Here is a 15,101-nt window from a genome sequence, read left to right as displayed (position 1 = left end):
TAAGACCTTAGCTATTAGGCCAGAGTAAAAGTTAAGACCTTAACCATTAGGCCAGAGTACGAGTCTAAGACCTTAGCTATTAGGCCAGAGTAAGAGTTAAGACCTTAACCATTAGGCCAGAGTATGAGTCTAGGACCTTAGCTATTAGGCCAGAGTACGAGTCTAAGACCTTAGCTATTAGGCCAGAGTAAGAGTTAAGACCTTAGCTATTAGGCCAGAGTAAGAGTTAAGACCTTAACCTGCAGGCCATAGTACGAGTCTAAGAGCTTAGCTACTAGGCCAGAGTAAGAGTTAAGACGTTAACCAGTAGGCCACAGTAAGAGTTAAGACCTTAGCTATTAGGCCAGAGTAAGAGTTAAGACCTTAACCAGTAGGCCAGAGTACGAGTCTAAGACCTTAGCTAATAGGCCAGAGTAAGAGTTAAGACCTTAACCAGTAGTCCAGAGTAAGAGTTAAGACCTTAACCAGTAGGCCAGAGTAAGAGTTAAGACCATAGCTATTAGGCCAGAGTAAGAGTTAAGACCCTAGCTATTAGGCCAGAGTAAGAGTTAAGACCTTAACCAGTAGGCCAGACAAAGAGTTAAGACCTTAACCAGTAGGTCAGAGTAAGAGTCTAAGACCTTAGCTATTAGGCCAGAGAAAGAGTTAAGACCTTAACCTGTAGGCCATACTACGAGTCTAAGAGCTTAGCTATTAGGACAGAGTAAGAGTTAAGACCTTAACCAGTAGGCCAGAGTAAGAGGTAAGACCTTAACCTGTAGGCCAGAGTATGAGTCTAAGACCTTAGCTATTAGGCCAGAGTAAGAGTTAAGACCTTAACCAGTAGGCCAGAGTATGAGTTAAGACCTTAACCAGAAGGCCAGAGTAAGAGTTAAGACCTTAGTTATTAGGCCAGAGCAAGAGTTAAGACCTTAGCTATTAGGCCAGAGTAAGAGTTAAGACCTTAGCTTTTAGGCCAGAGTAAGAGTTAAGACCTTAACCTATAGGCCATAGTACGAGTCTAAGACCTTAGCTATTAGGCCAGAGTAAGAGTTAAGACCTTAACCAGTAGGCCAGAGAAAGAGTTAAGACCGTAACCAGTAGGCCAGAGAAAGAGTTAAGACCTTAACCAGTAGGCCAGAGTAAGAGTCTAAGACCTTAGCTATTAGGCCAGAGTAAGAGTTAAGACCTTAGCTATTAGGCCAGAGTAAGAGTTAAGACCTTAACCAGTAGGCCAGAGTAAGAGTTAAGACCTTAACCATTAGGCCAGAGTATGAGTCTAAGACCTTAGCTATTAGACCAGAGTAAGAGTAAAGACCTTAGCTGTTAGGCCAGAGTAAGAGTTAAGACCTTAACCATTAGGCCAGAGTATGAGTCTAAGACCTTAGCTATTAGGCCAGAGTAAAAGTTAAGACCTTAGCTTTTAGGCCAGAGTAAGAGTTAAGACCTTAACCTATAGGCCATAGTACGAGTCTAAGACCTTAGCTATTAGGCCAGAGTAAGAGTAAAGACCTTGGCTATTAGGCCAGAGTAAGAGTTAAGACCTTAACCAGTAGGCCAGAGTAAGAGTTAAGACCTTAACCAGTAGGCCAGAGTAAGAGTTAAGACCTTAACCATTAGGCCAGAGTACGAGTCTAAGACATTAGCTATTAGGCCAGAGTAAGAGTTAAGACCTTAACCAGTAGGCCAGAGTAAGAGTTAAGACCTTAATCTGTAGGCCAGAGTACGGCTCTAAGACCTTAGCTAAGGGCCAGAGTAAGAGTTAAGACCTTAGCTATTAGGCCAGAGTAAGAGTTAAGACCTTAACCATTAGGTCAGAGTAAGAGTTAAGACCTTAACCAATAGGCCAGAGTAAGAGTTAAGACCTTAACCTGCAGGCCATAGTACGAGTCTAAGAGCTTAGCTACTAGGCCAGAGTAAGAGTTAAGACCTTAACCAGTAGGCCAGAGTAAGTGTTAAGACCTTAGCTATTAGGCCAGAGTAAGAGTTAAGACCTTAACCAGTAGGCCAGAGTACGAGTCTAAGACCTTAGCTATTAGGCCAGAGTAAGAGTTAAGACATTAACCAGTAGTCCAGAGTAAGAGTTAAGACCTTAACCAGTAGGCCAGAGTAAGAGTTAAGACCATAGCTATTAGGCCAGAATAAGAGTTAAGACCCTAGCTATTAGGCCGGAGTAAGAGTTAAGACATTAACCAGTAGGCCAGAGAAAGAGTTAAGACCTTAACCAGTAGGCCAGAGTAAGAGTCTAAGACCTTAGCTATTAGACCAGAGAAAGAGTTAAGACCTTAACCTGTAGGCCATAGTACGAGTCTAAGACCTTAGCTATTAGGACAGAGTAAGAGTTAAGACCTTAACCAGTAGGCCAGAGTAAGAGGTAAGACCTTAACCTGTAGGCCATAGTACGAGTCTAAGACCTTAACTTTTAGGCCAGAGTAAGAGTAAAGACCTTAGCTGTTAGGCCACAGTAAGAGTTAAGACCTTAACCAGTAGGCCAGAATAAGAGTTAAGACCTTAACCTGCAGGCCATAGTACGAGTCTAACAGCTTAGCTACTAGGCCAGAGTAAGAGTTAAGACCTTAACCAGTAGGCCAGAGTAAGTGTAAAGACCTTAGCTATTAGGCCAGAGTAAGAGTTAAGACCTTAACCACTAGGCCAGAGTAAGAGTTAAGACCTTAACCATTAGGCCAGAGTACGAGTAGAAGACCTTAGCTATTAGGCCAGAGTAAGAGTTAAGACCTTAGCTTTTAGGCCAGAGTAAGAGTTAAGACCTTAACCAGTAGGCCAGAGTACGAGTCTAAGACCTTAACCAGAAGGCCAGAGTACGAGTCTAAGACCTTAGCTATTAGGCCACAGTAAGAGTTAAGACCTTAACCAGTAGGCCAGAATAAGAGTTAAGACATTAACCTTTAGGCTAGAGTACAAGTCTAAGACCTTAGCTATTAGGCCAGAGTAAGAGTTAAGACCTTAACCACTAGGCCAGAGTAAGAGTTAAGACCTTAACCATTAGGCCAGAGTACGAGTCTAAGACCTTAGCTATTAGGCCAGAGTAAGAGTTAAGACCTTAGCTTTTAGGCCAGAGTAAGAGTTAAGACCTTAACCTATAGGCCATAGTATGAGTCTAAGACCTTAGCTATTAGGCCAGAGTAAGAATTAAGACCTTAACCAGTAGGCCAGAGAAAGAGTTAAGACCTTAACCAGTAGGCCAGAGAAAGAGTTAAGACCTTAACCAGTAGGCCAGAGTAAGAGTCTAAGACCTTAGCTATTAGGCCACAGTAAGAGTTAAGACCTTAACCAGTAGGCCAGAGTACGAGTCTAAGATCTTAGCTATTAGGCCAGAGTAAGAGTTAAGACCTTAGCTATTAGGCCAGAGTAAGAGTTAACACCTTAACCAGTAGGCCAGAATAAGAGTTAAGACCTTAACCTTTAGGCCAGAGTACGAGTCTAAGACCTTAGCTGTTAAGCCAGAGTAAAAGTTAAGACCTTAACCAGTAGGCCAGAGTAAGAGTTAAGACCTTAACCAGTAGGCCAGAGTAAGAGTTAAGACCTTAGCTATTAGGCCAGAGTAAGAGTTAAGACCTTAACCATTAGGCCAGAGTACGGGTCTAAGACCTTAGCTATTAGGCCAGAGTAAGAGTTAAGACATTAACCAGTAGTCCAGAGTAAGAGTTAAGACCTTAACCAGTAGGCCAGAGTAAGAGTTAAGACCATAGCTATTAGGCCAGAATAAGAGTTAAGACCCTAGCTATTAGGCCGGAGTAAGAGTTAAGACATTAACCAGTAGGCCAGAGAAAGAGTTAAGACCTTAACCAGTAGGCCAGAGTAAGAGTCTAAGACCTTAGCTATTAGACCAGAGAAAGAGTTAAGACCTTAACCTGTAGGCCATAGTACGAGTCTAAGACCTTAGCTATTAGGACAGAGTAAGAGTTAAGACCTTAACCAGTAGGCCAGAGTAAGAGGTAAGACCTTAACCTGTAGGCCATAGTACGAGTCTAAGACCTTAACTTTTAGGCCAGAGTAAGAGTAAAGACCTTAGCTGTTAGGCCACAGTAAGAGTTAAGACCTTAACCAGTAGGCCAGAATAAGAGTTAAGACCTTAACCTGCAGGCCATAGTACGAGTCTAACAGCTTAGCTACTAGGCCAGAGTAAGAGTTAAGACCTTAACCAGTAGGCCAGAGTAAGTGTAAAGACCTTAGCTATTAGGCCAGAGTAAGAGTTAAGACCTTAACCACTAGGCCAGAGTAAGAGTTAAGACCTTAACCATTAGGCCAGAGTACGAGTAGAAGACCTTAGCTATTAGGCCAGAGTAAGAGTTAAGACCTTAGCTTTTAGGCCAGAGTAAGAGTTAAGACCTTAACCAGTAGGCCAGAGTACGAGTCTAAGACCTTAACCAGAAGGCCAGAGTACGAGTCTAAGACCTTAGCTATTAGGCCACAGTAAGAGTTAAGACCTTAACCAGTAGGCCAGAATAAGAGTTAAGACATTAACCTTTAGGCTAGAGTACAAGTCTAAGACCTTAGCTATTAGGCCAGAGTAAGAGTTAAGACCTTAACCACTAGGCCAGAGTAAGAGTTAAGACCTTAACCATTAGGCCAGAGTACGAGTCTAAGACCTTAGCTATTAGGCCAGAGTAAGAGTTAAGACCTTAGCTTTTAGGCCAGAGTAAGAGTTAAGACCTTAACCTATAGGCCATAGTATGAGTCTAAGACCTTAGCTATTAGGCCAGAGTAAGAATTAAGACCTTAACCAGTAGGCCAGAGAAAGAGTTAAGACCTTAACCAGTAGGCCAGAGAAAGAGTTAAGACCTTAACCAGTAGGCCAGAGTAAGAGTCTAAGACCTTAGCTATTAGGCCACAGTAAGAGTTAAGACCTTAACCAGTAGGCCAGAGTACGAGTCTAAGATCTTAGCTATTAGGCCAGAGTAAGAGTTAAGACCTTAGCTATTAGGCCAGAGTAAGAGTTAACACCTTAACCAGTAGGCCAGAATAAGAGTTAAGACCTTAACCTTTAGGCCAGAGTACGAGTCTAAGACCTTAGCTGTTAAGCCAGAGTAAAAGTTAAGACCTTAACCAGTAGGCCAGAGTAAGAGTTAAGACCTTAACCAGTAGGCCAGAGTAAGAGTTAAGACCTTAGCTATTAGGCCAGAGTAAGAGTTAAGACCTTAACCATTAGGCCAGAGTACGGGTGTAAGACCTTAGATATTAGGCAACAGTAAGAGTTAAGACCTTAACCTGTAGGCCAGAGTACAAGTCTAAGACCTTAGCTATTAGGCTAGAGGAAGAGTTAAGACCTTAACCAGTAGCCAGAGTAAGAGTTAAGACTTTAACCTGCAGGCCATAGTACGAGTCTAAGAGCTTAACTATTAGGCCAGAGTAAGAGTCAAGACCTTAACCATTAGGCCAGAGTATGAGTCTAAGACGTTAGCTATTACGCCAGAGTAAGAGTTAAGACCTTAGCTTTTAGGCCAGAGTAAGAGTTAAGACCTTAACCTATAGGCCATAGTACGAGTCTAAGACCTTAGCTTTTAGGCCAGAGTAAGAGTTAAGACCTTAGCTATTAGGCCAGAGTAAGAGTTAAGACCTTAACCAGTAGGCCAGAGTAATAGTTAAGACCTTAACCAGTAGGCCAGAGTGAGAGTTAAGACCTTAACCTTTAGGCCAGAGTACGAGTCTAAGATCTTAGCTAATAAGCCAGAGTAAGAGTTAAGACCTTAACCAGTAGGCCAGAGTAAGAGTTAAGACCTTAACCATTAGGCCAGAGTACGAGTCTAAGACCTTAGCTATTAGGCCAGAGTAAGAGTTAAGACCTTAACCAGTAGGCCAGAGTAAGAGTTAAGACCTTAGCTATTAGGCCAGAGTAAGAGTTAAGACCTTAACCATTAGGCCAGAGTACGAGTCTAAGACCTTAGATATTAGGCCACAGTAAGAGTTAAGACCTTAACCTGTAGGCCAGAGTACAAGTCTAAGACCTTAGCTATTAGGCTAGAGTAAGAGTTAAGACCTTAACCAGTAGGCCAGAGTAAGAGTTAAGACCTTAACCATTAGGCCAGAGTACAACTCTAAGACCTTAGCTATTCGGCCAGAGTATGAGTCTAAGACCTTAGCTATTAGGCCAGAGTAAGATTTAAGACCTTAACCAGTAGGCCCGAGTACGTGTCTAAGACCTTAGCTCTTAGGCCAGAGTAAGAGTTAAGACCTTAACCAGTAGGCTAGAGTAAGAGTTAAGACCTTAACCATTAGGCCAGAGTACGACTCTAAGACCTTAGCTATTAGGCCAGAGTAAGAGTTAAGACCTTAACCAGTAGGCCAGAGTACGACTCTAAGACCTTAGCAATTAGGCCAGAGTAAGAGTTAAGACCTTAGCTATAAGGCCAGAGTAAGAATAAAGACCTTAACCATTAGGCCAGAGTACGAGTCCAAGACCTTAGCTATTAGGCCAGAGTAAGAGTTAAGACCTTAAACATTAGGCCAGAGTGAGAGTTAAGACCTTAACCATTAGGTCAGAGTACGAGTTTAAGACCTTAGCTATTAGGCCAGAGTACGAGTTTAAGACCTTAGCTATTAGGCGGAGTAAGAGTTAAGACCTTAACCATTAGGCCAGTGTACGAGTCTAAGACCTTAGCTACTAGGCCAGAGTAAGAGTTAAGACCTTAACCAGTAGGCCAGAGTAAGAGTTAAGACCTTAGCTATTAGGCCAGAGTAAGAGTTAAGACCTTAACCAGTAGGCCAGAGTACGAGTCTAACACCTTAGCTATTAGGCCAGAGTACGAGTTAAGACCTTAACCTGTAGGACATAGTACGAGTCTAAGAACTTAGCTATTAGACCATAGTAAGAGTTAAGACCTTAACCAGTAGGCCAGAGTAAGAGTTAAGACCTTAACCAGTAGGCCAGAGTCCGAGTCTAAGACCTTAGCTATTAGGCCAGAGTAAGATTTAAGACCTTAGCTATTAGGCCAGAGTACGAGTCTAAGACCTTAGATATTAGGCAACAGTAAGAGTTAAGACCTTAACCAGTAGGCCAGAATAAGAGTTAAGACCTTAACCTTTAGGCCAGAGTACGAGTCTAAGACCTTAGCTGTTAAGCCAGAGTAAGAGTTAAGACCTTAACCAGTAGGCCAGAGTAAGAGTTAAGACCTTAACCAGTAGGCCAGAGTAAGAGTTAAGACCTTAGCTATTAGGCCAGAGTAAGAGTTAAGACCTTAACCATTAGGCCAGAGTACGAGTCTAAGACCTTAGATATTAGGCAACAGTAAGAGTTAAGACCTTAACCTGTAGGCCAGAGTACAAGTCTAAGACCTTAGCTATTAGGCTAGAGTAAGAGTTAAGACCTTAACCAGTAGCCAGAGTAAGAGTTAAGACCTTAACCTGCAGGCCATAGTACGAGTCTAAGAGCTTAGCTATTAGGCCAGAGAAAGAGTTAAGACCTTAACCTGTAGGCCATAGTACGAGTCTAAGACCTTAGCTATTAGGACAGAGTAAGAGTTAAGACCTTAACCAGTAGGCCAGAGTAAGAGGTAAGACCTTAACCTGTAGGCCAGAGTATGAGTCTAAGACCTTAGCTATTAGGCCAGAGTAAGAGTTAAGACCTTAACCAGTAGGCCAGAGTATGAGTTAAGACCTTAACCAGAAGGCCAAAGTACGAGTCTAAGACCTTAGCTATTAGGCCAGAGTATGAGTTAAGACCTTAACCTGTAGGCCATAGCACGGGTCTAAGACCTTAACTTTTAGGCCAGAGTAAGAGTAAAGACCTTAGCTGTTAGGCCACAGTAAGAGTTAAGACCTTAACCAGTAGGCCAGAATAAGAGTTAAGACATTAACCATTAGTCCAGAGTATGAGTCTAAGACCTTAGCTATTAGGCCAGAGTAAGAGTTAAGACCTTAACCAGTAGGCCAGAGTACGAGTCTAAGACCTTAACCAGAAGGCCAGAGTACGAGTCTAAGACCTTAGCTATTAGGCCACAGTAAGAGTTAAGACCTTAACCAGTAGGCCAGAATAAGAGTTAAGACATTAACCTTTAGGCCAGAGTACAAGTCTAAGACCTTAGCTATTAGGCCAGAGTAAGAGTTAAGACCTTAACCACTAGGCCAGAGTAAGAGTTAAGACCTTAACCATTAGGCCAGAGTACGAGTCTAAGACCTTAGCTATTAGGCCAGAGTAAGAGTTAAGACCTTAGCTTTTAGGCCAGAGTAAGAGTTAAGACCTTAACCTATAGGCCATAGTACGAGTCTAAGACCTTAGCTATTAGGCCAGAGTAAGAATTAAGACCTTAACCAGTAGGCCAGAGAAAGAGTTAAGACCTTAACCAGTAGGCCAGAGAAAGAGGTAAGACCTTAACCAGTAGGCCAGAGTAAGAGTCTAAGACCTTAGCTATTAGGCCAGAGTAAGAGTTAAGACCTTAAACAGTAGGCCAGAGTACGAGTCTTAGACCTTAGCTATTAGGCCAGAGTAAGAGTTAAGACCTTAGCTATTAGGCCAGAGGAGTTAAGACCTTAACCAGTAGGCCAGAATAAGAGTTAAGACCTTAACCTTTAGGCCAGAGTACGAATTTAAGACCTTAGCTGTTAAGCCAGAGTAAGAGTTAAGACCTTAACCAGTAGGCCAGAGTAAGAGTTAAGACCTTAGCTATTAGGCCAGAGTAAGAGTTAAGACCTTATTAACCATTAGGCCAGAGTACGGGTGTAAGACCTTAGATATTAGGCAACAGTAAGAGTTAAGACCTTAACCTGTAGGCCAGAGTACAAGTCTAAGACCTTAGCTATTAGGCTAGAGGAAGAGTTAAGACCTTAACGAGTAGCCAGAGTAAGAGTTAAGACCTTAACCTGCAGGCCATAGTACGAGTCTAAGAGCTTAACTATTAGGCCAGAGTAAGAGTCAAGACCTTAACCATTAGGCCAGAGTATGAGTCTAAGACCTTAGCTATTACGCCAGAGTAAGAGTTAAGACCTTAGCTTTTAGGCCAGAGTAAGAGTTAAGACCTTAACCTATCGGCCATAGTACGAGTCTAAGACCTTAGCTTTTAGGCCAGAGTAAGAGTTAAGACCTTAGCTATTAGGACAGAGTAAGAGTTAAGACCTTAACCAGTAGGCCAGAGTAAGAGTTAAGACCTTAACAAGTAGGCCAGAGTATGAGTTAAGACCTTAACCAGAAGGCCAGAGTACGAGTCTAAGACCTTAGCTATTAGGCCAGAGTATGAGTTAAGACCTTAACCAGAAGGCCAGAGTACGAGTCTAAGACCTTAGCTATTAGGCCACAGTAAGAGTTAAGACCTTAACCAGTAGGCCAGAATAAGAGTTAAGACATTAACCTTTACGCCAGTGTACGAGTCTAAGACCTTAGCTATTAGGCCAGAGTAAGAGTTAAGACCTTAGTTATTAGGCCAGAGCAAGAGTTAAGACCTTAGCTATTAGGCCAGAGTAAGAGTTAAGACCTTAGCTTTTAGGCCAGAGTAAGAGTTAAGACCTTAACCTATAGGCCATAGTACGAGTCTAAGACCTTAGCTATTAGGCCAGAGTAAGAGTTAAGACCTTAACCAGTAGGCCAGAGAAAGAGTTAAGACCGTAACCAGTAGGCCAGAGAAAGAGTTAAGACCTTAACCAGTAGGCCAGAGTAAGAGTCTAAGACCTTAGCTATTAGGCCAGAGTAAGAGTTAAGACCTTAGCTGTTAGGCCACAGTAAGAGTTAAGACCTTAACCAGTAGGCCAGAATAAGAGTTAAGACATTAACCATTAGGCCAGAGTAAGATTATAAGACCTTAGCTTTTAGGCCAGAGTAAGAGTAAAGACCTTAGCTGTTAGGCCAGAGTAAGAGTTAAGACCTTAACCATTAGGCCAGAGTATGAGTCTAAGACCTTAGCTATTAGGCCAGAGTAAGAGTTAAGACCTTAGCTTTTAGGCCAGAGTAAGAGCTAAGACCTTAACCAGTAGGCCAGAGTACGAGTCTAAGACCTTAGCTATTAGGCCAGAGTAAGAGTTAAGACCTTAACCAGTAGGCCAGAGTAAGAGTTAAGACCTTAATCTGTAGGCCAGAGTACGGCTCTAAGACCTTAGCTAAGGGCCAGAGTAAGAGTTAAGACCTTAGCTATTAGGCCAGAGTAAGAGTTAAGACCTTAACCATCAGGCCAGAGTAAGAGTTAAGACCTTAACCAGTAGGCCAGAGTAAGAGTTAAGACCTTAACCTGCAGGCCATAGTACGAGTCTAAGAGCTTAGCTACTAGGCCAGAGTAAGAGTTAAGACCTTAACCAGTAGGCCAGAGTAAGTGTTAAGACCTTAGCTATTAGGCCAGAGTAAGAGTTAAGACCTTAACCAGTAGGCCAGAGCACAAGTCTAAGACCTTAGCTATTAGGCCAGAGTAAGAGTTAAGACCTTAACCAGTAGTCCAGAGTAAGAGATAAGACCTTAACCAGTAGGCCAGAGTAAGAGTTAAGACCATAGCTATTAGGCCAGAATAAGAGTTAAGACCCTAGCTATTAGGCCGGAGTAAGAGTTAAGACATTAACCAGTAGGCCAGAGAAAGAGTTAAGACCTTAACCAGTAGGCCAGAGTAAGAGTCTAAGACCTTAGCTATTAGGCCAGAGAAAGAGTTAAGACCTTAACCTGTAGGCCATAGTACGAGTCTAAGACCTTAGCTATTAGGACAGAGTAAGAGGTAAGACCTTAACCTGTAGGCCAGAGTACGAGTCTAAGACCTTAGCTATTAGGCCAGAGTAAGAGTTAAGTCCTTAACCAGTAGGCCATAGTATGACTTAAGACCTTAACCAGAAGGCCAGAGTACGAGTCAAAGACCTTAGCTATTAGGCCAGAGTAAGAGTTAAGACCTTCACCAGTAGGCCAGAGTAAGAGTTAAGACCTTAACCTGTAGGCCATAGTACGAGTCTAAGACCTTAACTTTTAGGCCAGAGGAAGAGTAAAGACCTTAGCTGTTAGGCCACAGTAAGAGTTAAGACCTTAACCAGTAGGCCAGAATAAGAGTTAAGACATTAACCATTAGGCCAGAGTATGAGTCTAAGACCTTAGCTATTAGGCCAGAGTAAGAGTTAAGACCTTAACCACTAGGCCAGAGTAAGAGTTAAGACCTTAACCATTAGGCCAGAGTACGAGTCTAAGACCTTAGCTATTAGGCCAGAGTAAGAGTTAAGACCTTAGCTTTTAGGCCAGAGTAAGAGTTAAGACCTTAACCAGTAGGCCAGTGAAAGAGTTAAGACCTTAACCAGTAGGCCAGAGTAAGAGTCTAAGACCTTAACCAGTAGGCCAGAGTAAGAGTCTAAAACCTTAACCAGTAGGCCAGAGTAAGAGTTAAGACCTTAGCTTTTAGGCCAGAGTTAAGACCTTAACCTATAGGCCATAGTACGAGTCTAAGACCTTAGCTATTAGGCCAGAGTAAGAATTAAGACCTTAACCAGTAGGCCAGAGAAAGAGTTAGGACCTTAACCAGTAGGCCAGAGAAAGAGTTAAGACCTTAACCAGTAGGCCAGAGTAAGAGTCTAAGACCTTAGCTATTAGGCCAGAGTAAGAGTGAAGACCTTAACTATTAGGCCAGAGTAAGAGTTAAGACCTTAACCAGTAGGCCAGAGTAAGAGTTAAGACCTTAACCATTAGACCAGAGTATGAGTCTAAGACCTTAGCTATTAGGCCAGAGTAAGAGTAAAGACCTTAGCTGTTAGGCCAGAGTAAGAGTTAAGACCTTAACCATTAGGCAAGAGTATGAGTCTAAGACCTTAGCTATTAGGCCAGAGTAAGAGTTAAGACCTTAACCTATAGGCCATAGTACGAGTCTAAGACCTTAGCTATTAGGCCAGAGTAAGAGTTAAGACCTTAGCTATTAGGCCAGAGTAAGAGTTAAGACCTTAACCAGTAGGCCAGAGTAAGAGTTAAGACCTTAACCAGTAGGCCAGAGTGAGAGTTAAGACCTTAACCTGTAGGCCAGAGTACGAGTCTAAGACCTTAGCTATTAAGCCAGAGTAAGAGTTAAGACCTTAACCAGTAGGCCAGAGTAAGAGTTAAGACCTTAACCATTAGGCCAGAGTACGAGTCTAAGACCTTAGCAATTAGGCCAGAGTAAGAGTTAAGACCTTAACCAGTAGGCCAGAGTAAGAGTTAAGACCTTAATCTGTAGGCCAGAGTACGGCTCTAAGACCTTAGCTAAGGGCCAGAGTAAGAGTTAAGACCTTAGCTATTAGGACAGAGAAAGAGTTAAGACCTTAACCATTAGGCCAGAGTAAGAGTTAAGACCTTAACCAGTAGGCCAGAGTAAGAGTTAAGACCTTAGCTATTAGGCCAGAGTAAGAGTTAAGACCTTAACCATTAGGCCAGAGTACGAGTCTAAGACCTTAGATATTAGGCAATAGTAAGAGTTAAGACCTTAACCTGCAGGCCATAGTACGAGTCTAAGAGCTTAGCTATTAGGCCAGAGTAAGAGTTAAGACCTTAACCAATAGGCCAGAGTACGAGACTAAGACCTTAGCTATTAGGCCAGAGTAAGAGTTACGACCTTAACCAGTAGTCCAGAGTAAGAGTTAAGACCTTAACCAGTAGGCCAGAGTAAGAGTTAAGACCATAGCTATTAGGCCAGAATAAGAGTTAAGACCCTAGCTATTAGGCCAGAGTAAGAGTTAAGACATTAACCAGTAGGCCAGAGAAAGAGTTAAGACCTTAACCAGTAGGCCAGAGTACGAGTCTAAGACCTTAGCTATTAGGACAGAGTAAGAGTTAAGACCTTAGCTATTAGGCCAGAGAAAGAGTTAAGACCTTAACCAGAAGGCCAGAGTACGAGTCTAAGACCTTAGCTATTAGGCCAGAGTAAGAGTTAAGACCTTAACCAGTAGGCCAGAGAAAGAGTTAATACCTTAACCTGTAGGCCATAGTACGAGTCTAAGACCTTAACTATTAGGCCAGAGTAAGAGTTAAGACCTTAGCTATTAGGGCAGAGTAAGAGTTAAGACCTTAACCAGTAGGCCAGAATAAGAGTTAAGACATTAACCATTAGGCCAGAGTACGAGTCTAAGACCTTAGCTATTAGGCCAGAGTAAGAGTTAAGACCTTAACCACTAGGCCAGAGTAAGAGTTAAGACCTTAACCATTAGGCCAGAGTACGAGTCTAAGACCTTAGCTATTAGGCCAGAGTAAGAGTTAAGACCTTAGCTTTTAGGCCAGAGTAAGAGTTAAGACCTTAACCTATAGGCCATATTACGAGTCTAAGACCTTAGCTATTAGGCCAGAGTAAGAGTTAAGACCTTAGCTATTAGGCCAGAGTAAGAGTTAGGACCTTAACCATTAGGCCAGAGTATGCGTCTAAGACCTTAGCTATTAGGCCAGAGTAAGAGTTAAGACCTTAGCTATTAGGCCAGAGTAAGAATTAAGACCTTAACCAGTAGGCCAGAGTAAGAGTTAAGACCTTAACCATTAGGCCAGAGTACGAGTCTAAGACCTTAGCTATTAGGCCAGAGTAAGAGTTAAGACCTTAACCAGTAGGCCAGAGTAAGAGTTAAGACCTTAACCAGTAGGCCAGAGTACGAATCTAAGACATTAGCTATTAGGCCAGAGTAAGAGTTAAGACCTAAACCGTTAGGGGAGAGTACGAGTCTAAGACCTTAGCTATTAGGCCAGAGTAAGAGTTAAGACCTTAACCAGTAGGCCAGAGTTAGAGTTAAGACCTTAACCATTAGGCCATAGTACTAGTCTAAGACCTTAACTATTAGGCCAGAGTAAGAGTTAAGACCTTAGCTATTAGGCCAGAGTAAGAGTTAAGACCTTAACCAGTAGGCCAGAGTAAGAGTTAAGACCTTAACCTGTAGGCCATAGTACGAGTCTAAGACCTTAACTTTTAGGCAAGAGTAAGAGTAAAGACCTTAGCTGTTAGGCCACAGTAAGAGTTAAGACCTTAACCAGTAGGCCAGAATAAGAGTTAAGACATTAACCATTAGGCCAGAGTATGAGTCTAAGACCTTAGCTATTAGGCCAGAGTAAGAGTTAAGACCTTAACCACTAGGCCAGAGTAAGAGTTAAGACCTTAACCATTAGGCCAGAGTACGAGTCTAAGACCTTAGCTATTAGGCCAGAGTAAGAGTTAAGACCTTAGCTTTTAGGCCAGAGTAAGAGTTAAGACCTTAACCAGTAGGCCAGAGAAAGAGTTAAGACCTTAACCAGTAGGCCAGAGTAAGAGTCTAAGACCTTAACCAGTAGGCCAGAGTAAGAGTTAAGACCTTAAACATTAGGCCAGAGTAAGAGTTAAGACCTTAACTATTAGGTCAGAGTACGAGTTTAAGACCTTAGCTATTAGGCCAGAGTACGAGTTTAAGACCTTAGCTATTAGGCAGAGTAAGAGTTAAGACCTTAACCATTAGGCCAGTGTACGAGTCTAAGACCTTAGCTACTAGTCCAGAGTAAGAGTTAAGACCTTAACCAGTAGGCCAGAGTAAGAGTTAAGACCTTAGCTATTAGGCCAGAGTAAGAGTTAAGACCTTAACCAGTAGGCCAGAGTACGAGTCTAAGACCTTAGCTATTAGGCCAGAGTACGAGTTAAGACCTTAACCTGTAGGACATAGTACGAGTCTAAGACCTTAGCTATTAGGCCAGAGTAAGAGTTAAGACCTTAACCAGTAGGCCAGAGTAAGAGTTAAGACCTTAACCAGTAGGCCAGAGTATGAGTCTAAGACCTTAGCTATTAGGCCAGAGTAGAGTTAAGACCTTAGCTATTAGGCCAGAGTAAGAGTTAAGACCTTAACCAGTAGGCCAGAATAAGAGTTAAGACCTTAACCTTTAGGCCAGAGTACGAGTCTAAGACCTTAACCATTAGGCCAGAGTACGAGTCTAAGACCTTAGATATTAGGCAACAGTAAGAGTTAAGACCTTAACCTGTAGGCCAGAGTACAAGTCTAAGACTTTAGCTATTAGGCTAGAGTAAGAGTTAAGACCTTAACCAGTAGCCAGAGTAAGAGTTAAGACCTTAACCTGCAGGCCATAGTACGAGTCTAAGAGCTTAGCTACTAGGCCAGAGTAAGAGTTAAGACGTTAACCAGTAGGCCAGAGTAAGAGTTAAGACCTTAGCTATTAGGCCAGAGTAAGAGTAAAGACCTTAGCTGTTAGGCCAGAGTAAGAGTTAAGACCTTAACCATTAGGCCAGAGTATG

This window comes from Triturus cristatus, chromosome 4_1 (genome assembly GCF_964204655.1).
Source record: "Triturus cristatus chromosome 4_1, aTriCri1.1, whole genome shotgun sequence".
Classification (NCBI taxonomy): domain Eukaryota; kingdom Metazoa; phylum Chordata; class Amphibia; order Caudata; family Salamandridae; genus Triturus; species Triturus cristatus.
This window is presented reverse-complemented; position numbering follows the sequence as displayed.